The 22,355-nt window shown below is 38.7% G+C and overlaps 1 long non-coding RNA gene across 1 annotated transcript; it reads left to right on the forward strand.

Annotated features, from left to right (window-relative positions):
• Window positions 1-18,248: 18,248 nt before the first annotated feature.
• Window positions 18,249-20,867, forward strand: LOC141375788 (uncharacterized). Its single transcript, XR_012384601.1, has 3 exons — window positions 18,249-18,691; window positions 18,746-20,151; window positions 20,349-20,867. It is a non-coding gene; the product is annotated as an uncharacterized lncRNA (long non-coding RNA).
• The last annotated feature ends 1,488 nt before the right edge of the window (window positions 20,868-22,355 follow it).

Below are 22,355 nucleotides of genomic sequence, written 5' to 3' on the forward strand. Positions count from 1 at the left end.
CTAACTAGACAGTAAAGTTCGTCGAGACAAACTTTGAGGCTGGCTTGACAAAGCCTGTTGGTAATAGTTTGTTTAGTTTAAAAACAGTTTGAAAAAGTATAAGTAGCATGTTATTAGCATGATTCTAGCATGCATTAGCATGTTTCTAGCATGGATTAGCATGGATTAGCATGTTATTAGCATGAGTGTAGTACAAATTAGCATTTTATTAGCATGATTCTAGTATAAATAAGCATGTTTGAAAAAGTTTTTTCAAAGTTTGAAAAAGTATAAGTAGCATGTTATTAGCATGATTCTAGCATGCATTAGCATGATTCTAGCATGGATTAGCATGTTATTAGCATGAGTGTAGTATAAATTAGCATTTTATTAGCATGATTCTAGTATAAATTAGCATGTTATTAGCATGCTTCTAGCATGAATTAGCATGTTACTAGCATGATTCTAGAATAAATTAGCATGTCACTAGCATGATTCTAGTATGAATTAACATACTGCTAGCATGATTCTAGTATGAATTAGCAGGTTATTAGCATGATTTTAGCATGAATTAGCATGATTCTAGTATGAATTAGCATGTTACTAGAATGATTCTAGCATGAATTAGCATGTTACTCGCATGATTCTAGCATGAATTAGCATGTTATTAGCATGATTATAGTATGAATTAGCATGTTACTAGCATGATTCTAGCGAGAATTAGCATGTTATTAGCATGATTCTGGCATGCATTAGCATGTTACTAGCATGATTCTAGTATGAATTAGCATGTTATTAGCATGATTCTAGTATGAATTAGCATGTTACTAGCATGATTCTAGTATGAATTAGCATGTCACATAGCATGCTTAGGTGGTTGCTAGGGTATTCTGAGTGGTTGCTAAGTCGTTGCTAGGCAGTTGCTAGGGTGTCCTGAGTGGTTGCTAGGTGGTTGCTAAGATGTTGCTAGGCAGTTTCTAGGCTGTTGCTAGGTGGTTGCTATGGTGTTCTGAGTGGTAGCTAGGTGGTTGCTAAGGCATTGCTAGGCGGTTGCTAGGGTGTTCTGATTGGTTGCTAAGATGTTGCTAGATGGTTGCTAGGGTGTTCTGAGTGGTTGCTAAGGTGTTGCTAGGTGGTTGCTAGGGTGTTCTAAGTGGTTGCTAGGTTGTTGCTAAGGTGTTGCTAGGTGGTTGCTAGGGTGTTCTGAGTGGTTGCTAGGTGGTTGCTAAGGTGTTGCTAGGTGGTTGCTAAGGAGTCCTAAGTGGTTGCTAAGCGGTTGCTAAGGTGTTGCTAGGTGGTTGCTAGGGTATTCTGAGTGGTTGCTAAGGCGTTGCTAGGCGGTTGCTAGGGTGTCCTGAGTGGTTGCTAGGTGGTTGCTAAGGTGTTGCTAGGTGGTTGCTAGGGTGTCCTGAGTGGTTGCTTGGTGGTTGCTAAGGCGTTGCTAGGCGGTTGCTAGGGTGTTCTGACTGGTTGCTAGGTGGTTGCTAAGGTGTTGCTAGGCGGTTGCTAAGGTGTCCCAAGTGGTTGCTTGGTGGTTGCTAAGGTGTTGCTAGGTGGTTGCTAAGGTATTCTGAGTGGTTGCTAAGGCGTTGCTAGGCGGTTGCTAGGGTGTCCTGAGTGGTCACTAGGCCCTTATTAAGGCATTACTAGGCCGTTGCTAGGTGGTTGCTAGGCGATTGCTAGGGTAATTTGGATGGTTGCTAGGCAGTTGCTAGGGTACCCTGGTTGGTTACTAGGCAAGCCTCACATACATGCCTGATAAAACATTTATACTTAGTAAGCATTTCTAGCAAGTTACAGTACTTGGCTAGTCAATATTAGCATGTAGCTAATCACTGCTAGCATGTGTAGCATTTAGGAAGTTCCGTTTGCTAGCATGAGTCAAACGAGCCAATCTCCAAGTCTCTACGATGTTCTGATGCTGAGATATAGCTGTTGATGAATGGTTGCTAGGGTACTCTGTTTTGTTGCTATGGGCGAGGTTACAGAGTGCACTTGATTGTGGTTTGCTGTCTAAGTCAAATGAACCAACCCCCATGTCTCTATGACACTGCTATGCAAAGATATGCATCTTGGCCTATTTTAATGGAAGTCTATGGAATCAATTTGGGGGCGTGGCTTGTGAGCTTCATTATCATATTGAGATGCTCATTGGTTGTCTGAGTCAGATGAGCCATCCCCCAAGTCAATAGGACACTGCTAAGCAAAGATATGCATGCAGGCCAGTTATTAACATGAGTCTAGTATGAATTAGCATGTTACTAGCATGATTCTTGTACAAATTAGCATGTCATTAGCATGTTTCCAGTATGAGTTAGCATGTCATTAGCATGATTAGCATATGAGTAGCATGTTGCTAGCATGATTGGCATGTCATTAGCATGTTAGAATTATAAGCATTTGAAAGCACAGCTAATTACAGTCTATAGGACAGTTGCTAGGGTGCAGTATGTGGTAGTTAGGGGTGTGGCTAGAAAGTTAAAAGGCCATCAGTGATTGGCTGCTGGCTAGACTGAGTTAAATGAGCTTAGCCATTAGTCTCTATGACAGTCTGATGCAGAGTTATGAGCTCACAAAGTTTGATCCCATGGAAAGTCAATGAGAGTCTTTTGTAATGGAAGTCTACGGGACAGTTGCTAGGGTGCAGTATGTGGTAGTTAGGGGTGTGGCTAGAAAGTTAAAAGCTCATCAGTTATTGGCAGTTTGGTAGTCGTAGTTAAATGAGCTCAGCCATTAGTCTGTAGGACAGTCTGATCCAGAGTTATGAGCTCACAAAGTTTGATCCCATGTTAAGTCAATGAGAGTCTTTTGAATGGAAGTCTATGGGACAGTTTCTAGGGTCCAAAAGTGGTTGCTAGGGCGTGGCTAGAAAGTTTAAAGGTGATCAGTCATTGGGAGTTTGATAGTCTGAGTTAAATGAGCCCAGTTAGAAGTCTGTGCGACAGTCTGACGCAGAGTTACGGGGTCACAAAGTTTGGTCCAATGTTAAGTCTATGGGATTTTTCCGACAGTCCCGGGACGTTTTTCGGAAAACCGAAAGTCCAATCAGTCTGAGGAGATATAGCATACCGAGTCAGAATAGTTTGGAGGTCTGGTGTGAGTTTGGTGGTAATAGTTCGAAAGTTCAAGGAGGAGATAGATTTTGATTTTCAGAGTCAGAAGAAGAATAATAACTAGATTATTAAAGTTCGTCGAGACAAACTTTAGGCTGGCTTGAGAAAGCTTTAATTTTTAAGTTTTAAAGCCATTTTAAGTTAAATGTAGCTTAAAGTTTTAAAGCAGTTTTAAGTTAAGTAGCTTAGTTTTAAAGCAGTTTAAAGTTTAAAGTAGTTTAAAGTTTTAAAGCAGTTTAAAGTAGTTTAAAGTTTTAAAGCAGTTTTAAGTTTAAAGTAGTTTAAAGTCTTAAAGCAGTTTTAAGTTTAAAGTAGTTTAAAGTTTAGCATGATTCTAGCATGAATTAGCATGTTGTTAGCTTGATTCTAGCGTGAATTAGCATGTTACTAGCATGATTCTAGCATGTATTAGCATGTTATTAGCATGATTCTAGCATGAATTAGCATGTTATTAGCATGATTCTAGCATGAATTAGCATGATTCTAGCATGTTATTAGCATGATTCTAGCATGAATTAGCATGTTACTAGCATGGATTAGCATGCTACTAGCATGAATCTAGCATAAATTAGCATGATCCTAGCATGAATTAGCAAGTTATTAGCATGATTCTAGCATGAATTAGCATGTTACTAGCATGATTCTAGCATGAATTAGCATGTTACTAGCTTAATTCTAAAATGAATTAGCATGTTACTAGCATGATTCCAGCATGAATTAGCATGTTACTATCATGACAGATAGATAAAATAGTTTGAAGATAGATAGATAGATAGATAGATAGATAGATAGATAGATAGATAGATAGATAGATAGATAGATAGATAGATAGATAGATAGATAGATTAAAATAGTGTATAGATAGATAGATAGATAGATAGATAGATAGATAGATAGATAGATAGATAGATAGATAGATAGATAGATAGATAGATAGATAGATAGATTAAAACAGTTGATAGATAGATAGATAGATAGATAGATAGATAGATAGATAGATAGATAGATAGATAGATAGATAGATAGATAGATAGATAGATAGATAGATAGATAGATAGATAGATAGATAGATAGATTGATTGATAAAAACAGTTTATAGATAGATAGATAGATAGATAGATAGATAGATAGATAGATAGATAGATAGATAGATAGATAGATAGATAGATAGATAGATAGATGAATGCAGTTTATAGATAGATAGATAGATAGATAGATAGATAGATAGATAGATAGATAGATAGATAGATAGATAGATAGATAGATAGATAGATAGATAGATAGATAGATAGATTAAAATAGTGTATAGATAGATAGATAGATAGATAGATAGATAGATAGATAGATAGATAGATAGATAGATAGATAGATAGATAGATAGATAGATAGATAGATAGATAGATAGATTAAAACAGTTGATAGATAGATAGATGATAGATAGATAGATAGATAGATAGATAGATAGATAGATAGATAGATAGATAGATAGATAGATAGATAGATAGATAGATAGATAGATAGATAGATAGATAGATAGATTGATTGATAAAAACAGTTTATAGATAGATAGATAGATAGATAGATAGATAGATAGATAGATAGATAGATAGATAGATAGATAGATAGATAGATAGATAGATAGATAGATAGATAGATAGATTGATAAAAACAGTTTATAGATAGATAGATAGATAGATAGATAGATAGATAGATAGATAGATAGATAGATAGATAGATAGATAGATAGATAGATAGATAGATAGATAAAAGCAGTTTGAAAAGGATAGATAAATAGTTTTGAGGTCACAAAGTTAGATCTATTGTTAAGTCAATGACAGTCTTTTGCAATAAAAGTCTATGGGACAGTTGTTGCTAGGGTGCAGTATCTGGTAGTTAGGGTGTGGCTAGAAAGTTAAAAGCTCATCAGTTATTTTCAGTTTGGTAGTCTGAGTTAAATGAGCTCAGCCATTAGTCTGTATGACAGTCTGATGCAGAGTTATAAGCTCACAAAGTTTGATCCCATGTTAAGTCAATGAGAGTCTTTTGAATGGAAGTCTATGGGACAGTTTCTAGGGTCCAAAAGTGGTTGCTAGGGTGTGGCCAGAAAGTTAAAACCTCATCAGTTATTGGCAGTTAGGTAGTCTGAGTTAAATGAGCCCAGTTAGAAGTCTGTGTGACAGTCTGATGCAGAGTTATGAGGTCACAAAGTTTGGTCCAATGTTAAGTCTATGGGATTTTTCCGACGGTCCCGGGACGTTTTTCGGAAAATCGAAAGTCGGATCAGTCGGAAAAGATATGGCATACCGAGTCAGAATAGTTTGGAGGTCTGGTGTGAGTTTGGTGGTCATAGCTCGAAAGCTCTAGGAGGAGATAGATTTTGAATTTTAGTCTCAGAAGAAGAAGAAGAATAATATATAAAAAAAATAATAAGTTTAAATAGGATTTCAGTAGTCTGGCTTGTTTCTCAAGCCAGCCTAATAATAAGTTTAGAAAGGATAACAGTAGTCTGGCTTTGACAAGCCAGCCTAATAAGTTTAGAAAGGATAACAGTAGTCTGGCTTTGACAAGCCAGCCTAATAAGTTTAGAAAGGATAACAGTAGTCTGGCTTTGACAAGCCAGCCTAATAACTAGACAGTAAAGTTCGTCGAGACAAACTTTGAGGCTGGCTTGACAAAGCCTGTTGGTAATAGTTTGTTTAGTTTAAAAACAGTTTGAAAAAGTATAAGTAGCATGTTATTAGCATGATTCTAGCATGCATTAGCATGTTTCTAGCATGGATTAGCATGGATTAGCATGTTATTAGCATGAGTGTAGTACAAATTAGCATTTTATTAGCATGATTCTAGTATAAATTAGCATGTTTGAAAAAGTTTTTTCAAAGTTTGAAAAAGTATAAGTAGCATGTTATTAGTATGATTCTAGCATGCATTAGCATGATTCTAGCATGGATTAGCATGTTATTAGCATGAGTGTAGTATAAATTAGCATTTTATTAGCATGATTCTAGTATAAATTAGCATGTTATTAGCATGCTTCTAGCATGAATTAGCATGTTACTAGCATGATTCTAGAATAAATTAGCATGTCACTAGCATGATTCTAGTATGAACTAGATTATTAAAGTTCGTCGAGACAAACTTTAGGCTGGCTTGAGAAAGTCTGTTGGAAATAGTTTGTTTAATTTAAACAGTTTTAAAAAGTATGAAACGAAGATAGATAGATATAGATAGATAGATAGATAGATAGATAGATAGATAGATAGATAGATAGATAGATAGATAGATAGATAGATAGATAGATAGATAGATAGATAGATAGATAGATAAAGCAGTTTATAGATAGATAGATAGATAGATAGATAGATAGATAGATAGATAGATAGATAGATAGATAGATAGATAGATAGATAGATAGATAGATAGATAGATAGATAGATAGATAGATAAAACAGTTGATAGATAGATAGATAGATAGATAGATAGATAGATAGATAGATAGATAGATAGATAGATAGATAGATAGATAGATAGATAGATAGATAGATAGATAGATAAAAAACAGTTGATAGATAGATAGATAGATAGGTAGATAGATAGATAGATAGATAGATAGATAGATAGATAGATAGATAGATAGGTAGATAGATAGATAGATAGATAGATAGATAGATAGATAGATAGATAGATAGATAGATAGATAGATAGATAGATAGATAGATAGATAGATAGATAAAAACAGTTGATAGATAGATAGATAGATAGATAGATAGATAGATAGATAGATAGATAGATAGATAGATAGATAGATAGATAGATAGATAGATAGATAGATAAAAACAGTTTATAGATAGATAGATAGATAGATAGATAGATAGATAGATAGATAGATAGATAGATAGATAGATAGATAGATAGATAGATAGATAGATAGATAGATAAAAACAGTTTATAGATAGATAGATAGATAGATAGATAGATAGATAGATAGATAGATAGATAGATAGATAGATAGATAGATAGATAGATAGATAGATAGATAGATAGATAGATAGATAGATAAAAACAGTTGATAGATAGATAGATAGATAGATAGATAGATAGATAGATAGATAGATAGATAGATAGATAGATAGATAGATAAAAACAGTTTATAGATAGATAGATAGATAGATAGATAGATAGATAGATAGATAGATAGATAGATAGATAGATAGATAGATAGATAGATAGATAGATAGATAGATAGATAGATAGATAGATAAAAACAGTTGATAGATAGATAGATAGATAGATAGATAGATAGATAGATAGATAGATAGATAGATAGATAGATAGATAGATAGATAGATAGATAGATAGATAGATAGATAGATAGATAGATAAAAACAGTTGATAGATAGATAGATAGATAGATAGATAGATAGATAGATAGATAGATAGATAGATAGATAGATAGATAGATAGATAGATAGATAGATAAAAACAGTTGATAGATAGATAGATAGATAGATAGATAGATAGATAGATAGATAGATAGATAGATAGATAGATAGATAGATAGATAGATAGATAGATAGATAAAAACAGTTGATAGATAGATAGATAGATAGATAGATAGATAGATAGATAGATAGATAGATAGATAGATAGATAGATAGATAGATAGATAGATAGATAGATAGATAAAAGCAGTTTGAAAAAGGATAGATAGATAGATAGTTTTGAGGTCACAAAGTTAGATCTATTGTTAAGTCAATGACAGTCTTTTGCAATAAAAGTCTATAGGACAGTTGCTAGGGTGCAGTTTCTGGTAGTTAGGGTGTGGCTAGAAAGTTAAAAGCTCATCAGTGATTGGCAGTTTGGTAGTCTGAGTTAAATGAGCTCAGCCATTAGTCTGTATGACAGTCTGATGCAGAGTTATAAGCTCACAAAGTTTGATCCCATGTTAAGTCAATAAGAGTCCTTTGAATGGAAGTCTATGGGACAGTTTCTAGGGTCCAAAAGTGGTTGCTAGGGCGTGGCCAGAAAGTTAAAACCTCATCAGTTATTGGCAGTTAGGTAGTCTGAGTTAAATGAGCCCAGTTAGAAGTCTGTGTGACAGTCTGATGCTGAGTTATGAGGTCACAAAGTTTGGTCCAATGTTAAGTCTATGGGATTTTTCCGACGGTCCCGGGACGTTTTTCGGAAAATCGAAAGTCGGATCAGTCGGAAAAGATATGGCATACCGAGTCAGAATAGTTTGGAGGTCTGGTGTGAGTTTGGGGGTCATAGCTCGAAAGCTCTAGGAGGAGATAGATTTTGAATTTTAGTCTCAGAAGAAGAAGAATAATATATAAAAAAAATAATAAGTTTAAATAGGATTTCAGTAGTCTGGCTTGTTTCTCAAGCCAGCCTAATTAACATACTGCTAGCATGATTCTAGTTTGAATTAGCAGGTTATTAGCATGATTTTAGCATGAATTAGCATGATTCTAGTATGAATTAGCATGTTACTAGAATGATTCTAGCATGAATTAGCATGTTACTCGCATGATTCTAGCATGAATTAGCATGTTATTAGCATGATTATAGTATGAATTAGCATGTTACTAGCATGATTCTAGCGTGAATTAGCATGTTATTAGCATGATTCTGGCATGCATTAGCATGTTACTAGCATGATTCTAGTATGAATTAGCATGTTATTAGCATGATTCTAGTATGAATTAGCATGTTACTAGCATGATTCTAGTATGAATTAGCATGTCACATAGCATGCTTAGGTGGTTGCTAGGGTATTCTGAGTGGTTGCTAAGTCGTTGCTAGGCAGTTGCTAGGGTGTCCTGAGTGGTTGCTAGGTGGTTGCTAAGATGTTGCTAGGCGGTTGCTAGGCTGTTGCTAGGTGGTTGCTATGGTGTTCTGAGTGGTTGCTAGGTGGTTGCTAAGGCATTGCTAGGCGGTTGCTAGGGTGTTCTGAGTGGTTGCTAAGATGTTGCTAGGTGGTTGCTAGGGTGTTCTGAGTGGTTGCTAAGGTGTTGCTAGGCGGTTGCTAGGGTGTTCTAAGTGGTTGCTAGGTTGTTGCTAAGGTGTTGCTAGGTGGTTGCTAGGGTGTTCTGAGTGGTTGCTAGGTGGTTGCTAAGGTGTTGCTAGGTGGTTGCTAAGGAGTCCTAAGTGGTTGCTAAGCGGTTGCTAAGGTGTTGCTAGGTGGTTGCTAGGGTATTCTGAGTGGTTGCTAAGGCGTTGCTAGGCGGTTGCTAGGGTGTCCTGAGTGGTTGCTAGGTGGTTGCTAAGGTGTTGCTAGGTGGTTGCTAGGGTGTCCTGAGTGGTTGCTTGGTGGTTGCTAAGGCGTTGCTAGGCGGTTGCTAGGGTGTTCTGACTGGTTGCTAGGTGGTTGCTAAGGTGTTGCTAGGTGGTTGCTAAGGTGTCCCAAGTGGTTGCTTGGTGGTTGCTAAGGTGTTGCTAGGTGGTTGCTAAGGTATTCAGAGTGGTTGCTAAGGCGTTGCTAGGCGGTTGCTAGGGTGTCCTGAGTGGTCACTAGGCCCTTATTAAGGCATTACTAGGCCGTTGCTAGGTGGTTGCTAGGCGATTGCTAGGGTAATTTGGATGGTTGCTAGGCAGTTGCTAGGGTACCCTGGTTGGTTACTAGGCAAGCCTCACATACATGCCTGATAAAACATTTATACTTAGTAAGCATTTCTAGCAAGTTACAGTACTTGGCTAGTCAATATTAGCATGTAGCTAATCACTGCTAGCATGTGTAGCATTTAGGAAGTTCCGTTTGCTAGCATGAGTCAAACGAGCCAATCTCCAAGTCTACGATGTTCTGATGCTGAGATATAGCTGTTGATGAATGGTTGCTAGGGTACTCTGTTTTGTTGCTATGGGCGAGGTTACAGAGTGCACTTGATTGTGGTTTGCTGTCTAAGTCAAATGAACCAACCCCCATGTCTCTATGACACTGCTATGCAAAGATATGCATCTTGGCCTATTTTAATGGAAGTCTATGGAATCAATTTGGGGGCGTGGCTTGTGAGCTTCATTATCATATTGAGATGCTCATTGGTTGTCTGAGTCAGATGAGCCATCCCCCAAGTCAATAGGACACTGCTAAGCAAAGATATGCATGTAGGCCAGTTATTAACATGAGTCTAGTATGAATTAGCATGTTACTAGCATGATTCTTGTACAAATTAGCATGTCATTAGCATGTTTCCAGTATGAGTTAGCATGTCATTAGCATGATTAGCATATGAGTAGCATGTTGCTAGCATGATTGGCATGTCATTAGCATGTTAGAATTATAAGCATTTGAAAGCACAGCTAATTACAGTCTATAGGACAGTTGCTAGGGTGCAGTATGTGGTAGTTAGGGGTGTGGCTAGAAAGTTAAAAGGCCATCAGTGATTGGCTGCTGGCTAGACTGAGTTAAATGAGCTTAGCCATTAGTCTCTATGACAGTCTGATGCAGAGTTATGAGCTCACAAAGTTTGATCCCATGGAAGTCAATGAGAGTCTTTTGTAATGGAAGTCTACGGGACAGTTGCTAGGGTGCAGTATGTGGTAGTTAGGGGTGTGGCTAGAAAGTTAAAAGCTCATCAGTTATTGGCAGTTTGGTAGTCTGAGTTAAATGAGCTCAGCCATTAGTCTGTATGACAGTCTGATGCAGAGTTATGAGCTCACAAAGTTTGATCCCATGTAAAGTCAATGAGAGTCTTTTGTAATGGAAGTCTACGGGACAGTTGCTAGGGTGCAGTATGTGGTAGTTAGGGGTGTGGCTAGAAAGTTAAAAGCTCATCAGTTATTGGCAGTTTGGTAGTCGTAGTTAAATGAGCTCAGCCATTAGTCTGTAGGACAGTCTGATCCAGAGTTATGAGCTCACAAAGTTTGATCCCATGTTAAGTCAATGAGTCTTTTGAATGGAAGTCTATGGGACAGTTTCTAGGGTCCAAAAGTGGTTGCTAGGGCGTGGCTAGAAAGTTTAAAGGTGATCAGTCATTGGCAGTTTGATAGTCTGAGTTAAATGAGCCCAGTTAGAGTTCTGTGCGACAGTCTGACGCAGAGTTACGAGGTCACAAAGTTTGGTCCAATGTTAAGTCTATGGGATTTTTCCGACAGTCCCGGGACGTTTTTCGGAAAACCGAAAGTCCAATCAGTCTGAGGAGATATAGCATACCGAGTCAGAATAGTTTGGAGGTCTGGTGTGAGTTTGGTGGTAATAGTTCGAAAGTTCAAGGAGGAGATAGATTTTGATTTTTAGAGTCAGAAGAAGAATAATAACTAGACAGTAAAGTTCGTCGAGACAAACTTTGAGGCTGGCTTGACAAAGCCTGTTGGTAATAGTTTATTTAGTTTAAAAACAGTTTGAAAAAGTATAAGTAGCATGTTATTAGCATGATTCTAGCATAGATTAGCATGTTATTAGCATAAATTAGCATCTTATTAGTACGATTCTAGCATGGATTAGCATGTTATTAGCATGAATTAGCATGATTCTAGCACGATTTAGCATGTTACTAGCATAATTCTAGCATGAATTAGTGTGTTATTAGCATGATTGTAGTAAAATTAGCATGTTACTACCATGATTCTAGCATGAATTAGCATGTTACTAGCATGATTCTAGCATAAATTAGCATGTTACTAGCATGATTCTAGGATGAACTAGCATGTCACTAGCATGATTCCAGTATGAATTAGCATGTTATTAGCATGATTCTAGCATGAATTAGCATGTTACTAGCATGATTCCAGTATGAATTAGCATATTACTAGCATGAGTTTAGTATGAATTAGCATGTCATTAGCATGATTCTAGTATGAATTAGCATGTTATTAGCATGATTCTAGCATGAATTAGCATGTTACTAGCAAGATTCCAGTATGAATTAGCATGTTATTAGCATGATTCTAGCATGAATTAGCATGTCACTAGCATGATTCCAGTATGAATTAGCATGTTACTAGCATGATTCTAGCATGAATTAGCATGTTACTAGCACGATTTTAGCATGATTCTAGCATGAAATTAGCATGTTGTTAGCATGATTCATAGCATGAATTAGCATGTGCTAAGGTGTTGCTAGGTGGTTGCTAAGGTGTTGCTAGACGGTTGCTAGGGTGTCCTAAGTGGTTGCTAGGTGGTTGCTAAGGTGTTGCTAGGCGGTTGCTAGGGTGTTTGAGTGGTTGCTAGGTGGTTGCTAAGGTGTTGCTAGGTGGTTGCTAAGGTGTCCTAAGTGGTTGCTAGATGGTTGCTAGGGTATTCTGAGTGGTTGCTAAGGCGTTGCTAGGTGGTTGCTAGGGTGTCCTGAGTGGTTGCTAGGTGGTTGCTAAGGTGTTGCTAGATGGTTGCTAGGGTGTCCTGAGTGGTTGCTAGGTGGTTGCTAAGGCGTTGCTAGGCAGTTGCTAGGGTGTTATGAGTGGTTGCTAAGGTGTTGCTAGGCGGTTGCTAAGGTGTCCCAAGTGGTTGCTAGGTGGTTGCTAAGGTGTTGCTAGGTGGTTGCTAAGGTATTCTGAGTCGTTGCTAAGGCGTTGCTACGCGGTTGCTAGGGTGTCCTGAGTGGTCGCTAGGCCCTTACTAAGGCATTACTAGGCCGTTGCTAGGCAGTTGCTAGGGTAATTTGGGTGGTTGCTAGGCAGTTGCTAGGGTACCCTGGGTGGTTACTAGGCAAGCCTCACATACATGCTTGATAAAACATTTAAACTAAGTAAGCATGTCTAGCAAGTTACAGTACTTGGCTAGTCAATATTAGCATGTAGCTAATCACTGCTAGCATGTGTAGCATATAGGAAGTTCCGTTTGCTAGCATGAGTCAAACGAGCCAATCTCCAAGTCTCTACGATGTTCAGATGCTGAGATATAGCTGTTGATGAATGGTTGCTAGGGTACTCTGTTTTGTTGCTATGGGCGAGGTTACAGAGTGCACTTGAATGTGGTTGGCTGTCTAAGTCAAATGAACAAACCCCTACGTCTCCATGACACTGCTATGCAAAGATATGCATCTTGGCCTATTTTAATGGAAGTTTACGGAATCAATTTGGGGGCGTGGCTTGTGAGCTTCATTATCATATTGAGATGCTCATTGGTTGTCTGAGTCAGATGAGCCATCCCCCAAGTCAATAGGACACTGCTAAGCAAAGATATGCATGTAGGCCAGTTATTAACATGAGTCTAGTATGAATTAGCATGTTACTAGCATGATTCTTGTACAAATTAGCATGTCATTAGCATGTTTCCAGTATGAGTTAGCATGTCATTAGCATGATTAGCATATGAGTAGCATGTTGCTAGCATGATTGGCATGTCATTAGCATGTTAGAATTATAAGCATTTGATAGCACAGCTAATTACTGTCTATAGGACAGTTGCTAGGGTGCAGTATGTGGTAGTTAGGGGTGTGGCTAGAAAGTTAAAAGGCCATCAGTGATTGGCTGCTGGCTAGACTGAGTTAAATGAGCTCAGCCATTAGTCTCTATGACAGTCTGATGCAGAGTTATGAGCTCACAAAGTTTGATCTCATGTAAAGTCAATGAGAGTCTTTTGTAATGGAAGTCTACGGGACAGTTGCTAGGGTGCAGTATGTGGTAGTTAGGGGTGTGGCTAGAAAGTTAAAAGCTCATCAGTTATTGGCAGATTGGTAGTCGGAGTTAAATGAGCTCAGCCATAAGTCTGTAGGATAGTCTGTTTCAGAGTTATGAGCTCACAAAGTTTGATCCCATGTTAAGTCAATGAGAGTCTTTTGCAATGGAAGTCTACGGGACAGTTGCTAGGGTGCAGTATGTGGTAGTTAGGGGTGTGGCTACAAAGTTAAAAGCTCATCAGTTATTGGCAGTTTGGTATTCGGAGTTAAATGAGCTCAGCCATTAGTCAGTAGGACAGTCTGATTCAGAGTTATGAGCTCACAAAGTTTGATCCCATGTTAAGTCAATGAGAGTCTATTGAATGGAAGTCTATGGGACAGTTACTAGGGTCCAAAAGTGGTTGCTAGGGCGTGGCTAGAAAGTTTAAAGGTGATCAGTTATTGGCAGTTTGATAGTCTGAGTTAAATGAGCCCAGTTAGAAGTCTGTGCAACAGTCTGACGCAGAGTTATGAGGTCACAAAGTTTGATCCAATGTTAAGTCTATGGGATTTTTCCGACAGTCCCGGGACGTTTTTCGGAAAACCGAAAGTCGGATCAGTCGGAAAAGATATAGCATAAAGAGTCAGACCAGTTTGGAGGTCTGGTGTGAGTTTGGTGGTAATAGTTTGAAAGTTTAAGGAGCAGATAGATTTTGAATTTTAGTCTCAGAAGAAGAATAATAAATAAAAATAACTAGACAGTAAAGTTCGTCGAGACAAACTTTGAGGCTGGCTTGACAAAGCCTGTTGGTAATAGTTTATTTAGTTTAAAAACAGTTTAAAAAAGTATAAGTAGCATGTTATTAGCATGATTCTAGCATAGATTAGCATGTTATTAGCATGAATTAGCATCTTATTAGTACGTTTCTAGCATGGATTAGCATGTTATTAGCATGAATTAGCATGATTCTAGCACGATTTAGCATGTTACTAGCATAATTCTAGCATGAATTAGTGTGTTATTAGCATGATTGTAGTAAAATTAGCATGTTACTACCATGATTCTAGCATGAATTAGCATGTTATTAGCATGATTCTAGCATGAATTAGCATGTTATTAGCAAGATTCTAGTATGAACTAGCATGTCACTAGCATGATTCTAGTGTGAATTAGCATGTCACTAGCATGAGTCTAGTATGAATTAACACGTTACTAGCATGATTCTAGTATAAATTAGCATGTTATTAGTATGATTCTAGCATGAATTAGCATGTTATTAGCATGATTCTAGTATGAATTAGCATGTCACTAGCATGAGTCTAGTATGAATTAGCATGTTACTAGCATGATTCTAGTATAAATAAGCATGTTATTAGCATGATTCTAGCATGAATAAGCATGTTACTAGCATGATTCTAGCATGAATTAGCATGTTATTAGCATGATTCTAGTATGAGTTAGCATGTTATTAGCATGATTCTAGCATGAGTTAGCATGTTACTAGCATGATTCTAGCATAAATAAGCATGTTACTAGCATGATTCTAGGATGAACTAGCATGATTCCAGTATGAATTAGCATGTTATTAGCATGATTCTAGCATGAATTAGCATGTTACTAGCATGATTCCAGTATGAATTAGCATGTCATTAGCATGATTCTAGTATGAATTAGCATGTTATTAGCATGATTCTAGCATGAATTAGCATGTTACTAGCATGATTCCAGTATGAATTAGCATGTTACTAGCATGATTCTAGCATGAATTAGCATGTTACTAGCACGATTTTAGCATGAATTAGCATGATTCTAACATGAAGTTAGCATGTTGTTAGCATGATTCTAGCATGAATTAGCATGTGCTAAGGTGTTGCTAGGTGGTTGCTAAGGTGTTGCTAGACTGTTGCTAGGGTGTCCTAAGTGGTTGCTAGGTGGTTGCTAAGGTGTTGATAGGCGGTTGCTAGGGTGTTTTGACTGGTTGCTAGGTGGTTGCTAAGGTGTTGCTAGGTGGTGGCAAAGGTGTCCTAAGTGGTTGCTAGATGGTTGCTAGGGTATTCTGAGTGGTTGCTAAGGCGTTGCTAGGTGGTTGCTAGGGTGTTCTGAGTGGTTGCTAGGTGGTTGCTAAGGTGTTGCTAGGTGGTTGCTAGGGTGTCCTGAGTGGTTGCTAGGTGGTTGCTAGGGTGTCCTGAGTGGTTGCTAGGTGGTTGCTAAGGCGTTGCTAGGCAGTTGCTAGGGTGTTATGAGTGGTTGCTAAGGTGTTGCTAGGCGGTTGCTAAGGTATCCCAAGTGGTTGCTAGGTGGTTGCTAAGGTATTCTGAGTGGTTGCTAAGGCGTTGATAGGCGGTTGCTAGGCGGTTGCTAGGGTAATTTGGGTGGTTGCTAGGCAGTTGCTAGGGTACCCTGGGTGGTTACTAGGCAAGCCTCACATACATGCTTGATAAAACATTTATACTTAGTAAGCATGTCTAGCAAGTTACAGTACTTGGCTAGTCAATATTAGCATGTAGCTAATCACTGCTAGCATGTGTAGCATATAGGAAGTTCCGTTTGCTAGCATGAGTCGAACGAGCCAATTTCCAAGTCTCTACGATGTTCTGATGCTGAGATATAGCTGTTGATAAATGGTTGCTAGGGTACTCTGTTTTGTTGCTATGGGCGAGGTTACAGAGTGCACTTGAATGTGGTTGGCTGTCTAAGTCAAATGAACCAACCCCCATGTCTCTATGACACTGCTATGCAAAGATATGCATCTTGGCCTATTTTAATGGAAGTCTATGGAATCAATTTGGGGGCGTGGCTTGTGAGCTTCATTATCATATTGAGATGCTCATTGGTTGTCTGAGTCAGATGAGCCATCCCCCAAGTCAATAGGACACTGCTAAGCAAAGATATGCATGTAGGCCAGTTATTAACATGAGTCTAGTATGAATTAGCATGTTACTAGCATGATTCTAGTACAAATTAGCATGTCATTAGCATGTTTCCAGTATGAGTTAGCATGTCATTAGCATGATTAGCATATGAGTAGCATGTTGCTAGCATGATTGGCATGTCATTAGCATGTTAGAATTATAAGCATTTGAAAGCACAGCTAATTACAGTCTATAGGACAGTTGCTAGGGTGCAGTATGTGGTAGTTAGGGGTGTGGCTAGAAAGTTAAAAGGCCATCAGTGATTGGCTGCTGGCTAGACTGAGTTAAATGAGCTTAGCCATTAGTCTCTATGACAGTCTGATGCAGAGTTATGAGCTCACAAAGTTTGATCCCATGGAAAGTCAATGAGAGTCTTTTGTAATGGAAGTCTACGGGACAGTTGCTAGGGTGCAGTATGTGGTAGTTAGGGGTGTGGCTAGAAAGTTAAAAGCTCATCAGTTATTGGCAGTTTGGTAGTCGTAGTTAAATGAGCTCAGCCATTAGTCTGTAGGACAGTCTGATCCAGAGTTATGAGCTCACAAAGTTTGATCCCATGTTAAGTCAATGAGAGTCTTTTGAATGGAAGTCTATGGGACAGTTTCTAGGGTCCAAAAGTGGTTGCTAGGGCGTGGCTAGAAAGTTTAAAGGTGATCAGTCATTGGCAGTTTGATAGTCTGAGTTAAATGAGCCCAGTTAGAGTTCTGTGCGACAGTCTGACGCAGAGTTACGAGGTCACAAAGTTTGGTCCAATGTTAAGTCTATGGGATTTTTCCGACAATCCCGGGACGTTTTTCGGAAAACCGAAAGTCCAATCAGTCTGAGGAGATATAGCATACCGAGTCAGAATAGTTTGGAGGTCTGGTGTGAGTTTGGTGGTAATAGTTCGAAAGTTCAAGGAGGAGATAGATTTTGATTTTTAGAGTCAGAAGAAGAATAATAATAATAAGTTTAGAAAGGATAACAGTAGTCTGGCTTTGACAAGCCAGCCTAATAATAATAAGTTTAAATAGCATAACAGTAGGTTGGCTTTGACAAGCCAGCCTAACTAGACAGTAAAGTTCGTCGAGACAAACTTTGAGGCTGGCTTGACAAAGCCTGTTGGTAATAGTTTATTTAGTTTAAAAATAGTTTGAAAAAGTATAAGTAGCATGTTATTAGCATGATTCTAGCATGAATTAGCATGATTCTAGCATGTATTAGCATGTTATTAGCATGAGTGTAGTACAAATTAGCATGTTATTAGCATGATTCTAGTATGAATTAGCATGTTATTAGCATGATTCTAGCATGAATAAGCATGTTACTAGCATGATTCTAGAATAAATTAGCATGTCACTAGCATGATTCTAGTATGAATTAGCATGCTACTAGCATGATTCTAGCATGAATTAGCATGTTACTAGTATGATTCTAGCATGAATTAGCATGTTACTAGCATGATTCTAGCATGCATTAGCATGTTACTAGCATGATTCTAGTATGAATTAGCCTGTTACTAGCATGATTCTAGTATGAATTAGCATGTTATTAGCATGATTCTAGCATGAATTAGCATGTTATTAGCATGATTATAGTATGAATTAACATGTTACTAGCATGATTCTAGCGTGAATTAGCATGTTATTAGCATGATTCTAGCATGCATTAGCATGTTACTAGCATGATTCTAGTATGAATTAGCATGTTACTAGCATGATTCTAGTAAAATTTAGCATGTTACTAGCATGATTCTAGCTTGAATTAACATGTTAGTAGCATGATTCTAGCATGAATTAGCATGTTATTAGCAAGATTCTATTATAAATTAGCATGTTATGAGCATGATTGTAGTATGAATTAGCATGTTACTAGAATGATTCTAGTATGAATTAGCATGTCACATAGCATGATTAGGTGGTTGCTAGGGTATTCTGAGTGGTTACTAAGTCGTTGCTAGGCAGTTGCTGGGGTGTCCTGAGTGGTTGCTAGGTGGTTGCTAAGGTGTTGCTAGGCGGTTGCTAGGGTGTTCTGAGTGGTTGCTAGGTGGTTGCTAAGGTGTTGCTAGGTGGTTGCTAAGGTGTCCTAAGTGGTTGCTAGGTAGTTGCTAGGGTATTCTGAGTGGTTGCTAAGGCGTTGCTAGGGGGTTGCTAGGGTGTCCTGAGTGGTTGCTAGGTGGTTGCTAAGGCATCGCTAGGTGGTTGCTAGGGTGTCCTGAGTGGTTGCTAGGTGGTTGCTAAGGCGTTGCTAGGCAGTTGCTAGGGTGTTCTGAGTGGTTGCTAGGTGGTTGCTAAGGTGTTGCTAGGCGGTTGCTAAGGTGTCCCAAGTGGTTGCTAGGTGGTTGCTAAGGTGTTGCTAGGTGGTTGCTAAGGTATTCTGATTGGTTGCTAAGGCGTTGCTAGGCGGTTGCTAGGGTGTCCTGAGTGGTCGCTAGGCCCTTACTAAGGCATTACTAGGCCGTTGCTAGGCGGTTGCTAGGGTAATTTGGGTGGTTGCTAGGCAGTTGCTAGGGTACCCTGGGTGGTTACTAGGCAAGCCTCACATACATGCTTGATAAAACATTTAAACTAAGTAAGCATGTCTAGCAAGTTACAGTACTTGGCTAGTCAATATTAGCATGTAGCTAATCACTGCTAGCATGTGTAGCATATAGGAAGTTCCGTTTGCTAGCATGAGTCAAACGAGCCAATCCCCAAGTCTCTACGATGTTCGGATGCTGAGATATAGCTGTTGATGAATGGTTGCTAGGGTACTTTGTTTTGTTGCTATGGGCGAGGTTACAAAGTGCACTTGAATGTGGTTGGCTGTCTAAGTCAAATGAACCAACCCCCATGTCTCTATGACACTGCTATGCAAAGATATGCATCTTGGCCTATTTTAATGGAAGTCTATGGAATCAATTTGGGGGCGTGGCTTGTGAGCTTCATTATCATATTGAGATGCTCATTGGTTGTCTGAGTCAGATGAACCATCCCCCAAGTCAATAGGACAATGCTAAGCAAAGATATGCATGTAGGCCAGTTATTAACATCAGTCTAGTATGAATTAGCATGTTACTAGCATGATTCTAGTACAAATTAGCATGTCATTAGCATGTTTCCAGTATGAGTTAGCATGTCATTAGCATGATTAGCATATGAGTAGCATGTTGCTAGCATGATTGGCATGTCATTAGCATGTTAGAATTATAAGCATTTGATAGCACAGCTAATTACTGTCTATAGGACAGTTGCTAGGGTGCAGTATGTGGTAGTTAGGGGTGTGGCTAGAAAGTTAAAAGGCCATCAGTGATTGGCTGCTGGCTAGACTGAGTTAAATGAGCTCAGCCATTAGTCTCTATGACAGTCTGATGCTGAGTTATGAGCTCACAAAGTTTGATCCCATGTAAAGTCAATGAGAGTCTTTTGTAATAGAAGTCTACGGGACAGTTGCTAGGGTGCAGTATGTGGTAGTTAGGGGTGTGGCTAGAAAGTTAAAACCTCATCAGTTATTGGCAGATTGGTAGTCGGAGTTAAATGAGCTCAGCCATAAGTCTGTAGGACAGTCTGATGCAGAGTTATGAGCTCACAAAGTTTGATCCCATGTTAAGTCAATGAGAGTCTTTTGTAATGGAAGTCTACGGGACAGTTGCTAGGGTGCAGTATGTGGTAGTTAGGGGTGTGGCTACAAAGTTAAAAGCTCATCAGTTATTGGCAGATTGGTATTCGGAGTTAAATGAGCTCAGCCATTAGTCTGTAGGATAGTCTGTTTCAGAGTTATTAGCTCACAAAGTTTGATCCCATGTAAAGTCAATGAGAGTCTTTGTAATGGAAGTCTATGGGACAGTTGCTAGGGTGCAGTATGTGGTAGTTTGGGGTGTGGCTAGAAAGTTAAAAGCTCATCAGTTATTGGCAGTTTGGTATTCGGAGTTAAATGAGCTCAGCCATTAGTCTGTAGGATAGTCTGATTCATAGTTATGAGCTCACAAAGTTTGATCCCATGTTAAGTCAATGAGAGTCTATTGAATGGAAGTCTATGGGACAGTTACTAGGGTCCAAAAGTGGTTGCTAGGGCGTGGCTAGAAAGTTTAAAGGTGATCAGTCATTGGCAGTTTGATAGTCTGAGTTAAATGAGCCCAGTTAGAGTTCTGTGCGACAGTCTGACGCAGAGTTACGAGGTCACAAAGTTTGGTCCAATGTTAAGTCTATGGGATTTTTCCGACAGTCCCGGGACGTTTTTCGGAAAACCGAAAGTCGGATCAGTCGGAAAAGATATAGCATAAAGAGTCAGACCAGTTTGGAGGTCTGGTGTGAGTTTGGTGGTAATAGTTTGAAAGTTCAAGGAGCAGATAGATTTTGAATTTTAGTCTCAGAAGAAGAATAAATAAAAACTAGACAGTAAAGTTCGTCGAGACAAACTTTGAGGCTGGCTTGACAAAGCCTGTTGGTAATAGTTTATTTAGTTTAAAAATAGTTTGAAAAAGTATAAGTAGCATGTTATTAGCATGATTCTAGCATGAATTAGCATGATTCTAGCATGTATTAGCATGTTATTAGCATGAGTGTAGTACAAATTAGCATGTTATTAGCATGATTCTAGTATGAATTAGCATGTTATTAGCATGATTCTAGCATGAATAAGCATGTTACTAGCATGATTCTAGAATAAATTAGCATGTCACTAGCATGATTCTAGTATGAATTAGCATGCTACTAGCATAATTCTAGCATGAATTAGCATGTTACTAGTATGATTCTAGCATGAATTAGCATGTTATTAGCATGATTATAGTATGAATTAACATGTTACAAGCATGATTCTAGTATGAATTAGCCTGTTACTAGCATGATTCTAGTATGAATTAGCATGTTATTAGCATGATTCTAGTATGAATTAGCATGTTACTAGCATGATTCTAGTAAAATTTAGCATGTTACTAGCATGATTCTAGCTTGAATTAACATGTTACTAGCATGATTCTAGCATGAATTAGCATGTTATTAGCAAGATTCTATTATAAATTAGCATGTTATGAGCATGATTGTAGTATGAATTAGCATGTTACTAGAATGATTCTAGTATGAATTAGCATGTCACATAGCATAATTAGGTGGTTGCTAGGGTATTCTGATTGGTTACTAAGTCGTTGCTAGGCAGTTGCTGGGGTGTCCTGAGTGGTTGCTAGGTGGTTGCTAAGGTGTTGCTAGGCGGTTGCTAGGGTGTTCTGAGTGGTTGCTAGGTGGTTGCTAAGGTGTTGCTAGGTGGTTGCTAAGGTGTCCTAAGTGGTTGCTAAGTAGTTGCCAGGGTATTCTGAGTGGTTGCTAAGGCGTTGCTAGGGGGTTGCTAGGGTGTCCTGAGTGGTTGCTAGGTGGTTGCTAAGGCATCGCTAGGTGGTTGCTAGGGTGTCCTGAGTGGTTGCTAGGTGGTTGCTAAGGCGTTGCTAGGCAGTTGCTAGGGTGTTCTGAGTGGTTGCTAGGTGGTTGCTAAGGTGTTGCTAGGCGGTTGCTAAGGTGTCCCAAGTGGTTGCTAGGTGGTTGCTAAGGTGTTGCTAGGTGGTTGCTAAGGTATTCTAATTGGTTGCTAAGGCATTGCTAGGCGGTTGCTAGGGTGTCCTGAGTGGTCGCTAGGCCCTTACTAAGGCATTACTAGGCCGTTGCTAGGCGGTTGCTAGGGTAATTTGGGTGGTTGCTAGGCAGTTGCTAGGGTACCCTGGGTGGTTACTAGGCAAGCCTCACATACATGCTTGATAAAACATTTAAACTAAGTAAGCATGTCTAGCAAGTTACAGTACTTGGCTAGTCAATATTAGCATGTAGCTAATCACTGCTAGCATGTGTAGCATATAGGAAGTTCCGTTTGC

Source organism: Danio rerio, chromosome 8 (assembly GCF_049306965.1).
Source record: "Danio rerio strain Tuebingen ecotype United States chromosome 8, GRCz12tu, whole genome shotgun sequence".
Lineage (NCBI taxonomy): Eukaryota > Metazoa > Chordata > Actinopteri > Cypriniformes > Danionidae > Danio > Danio rerio.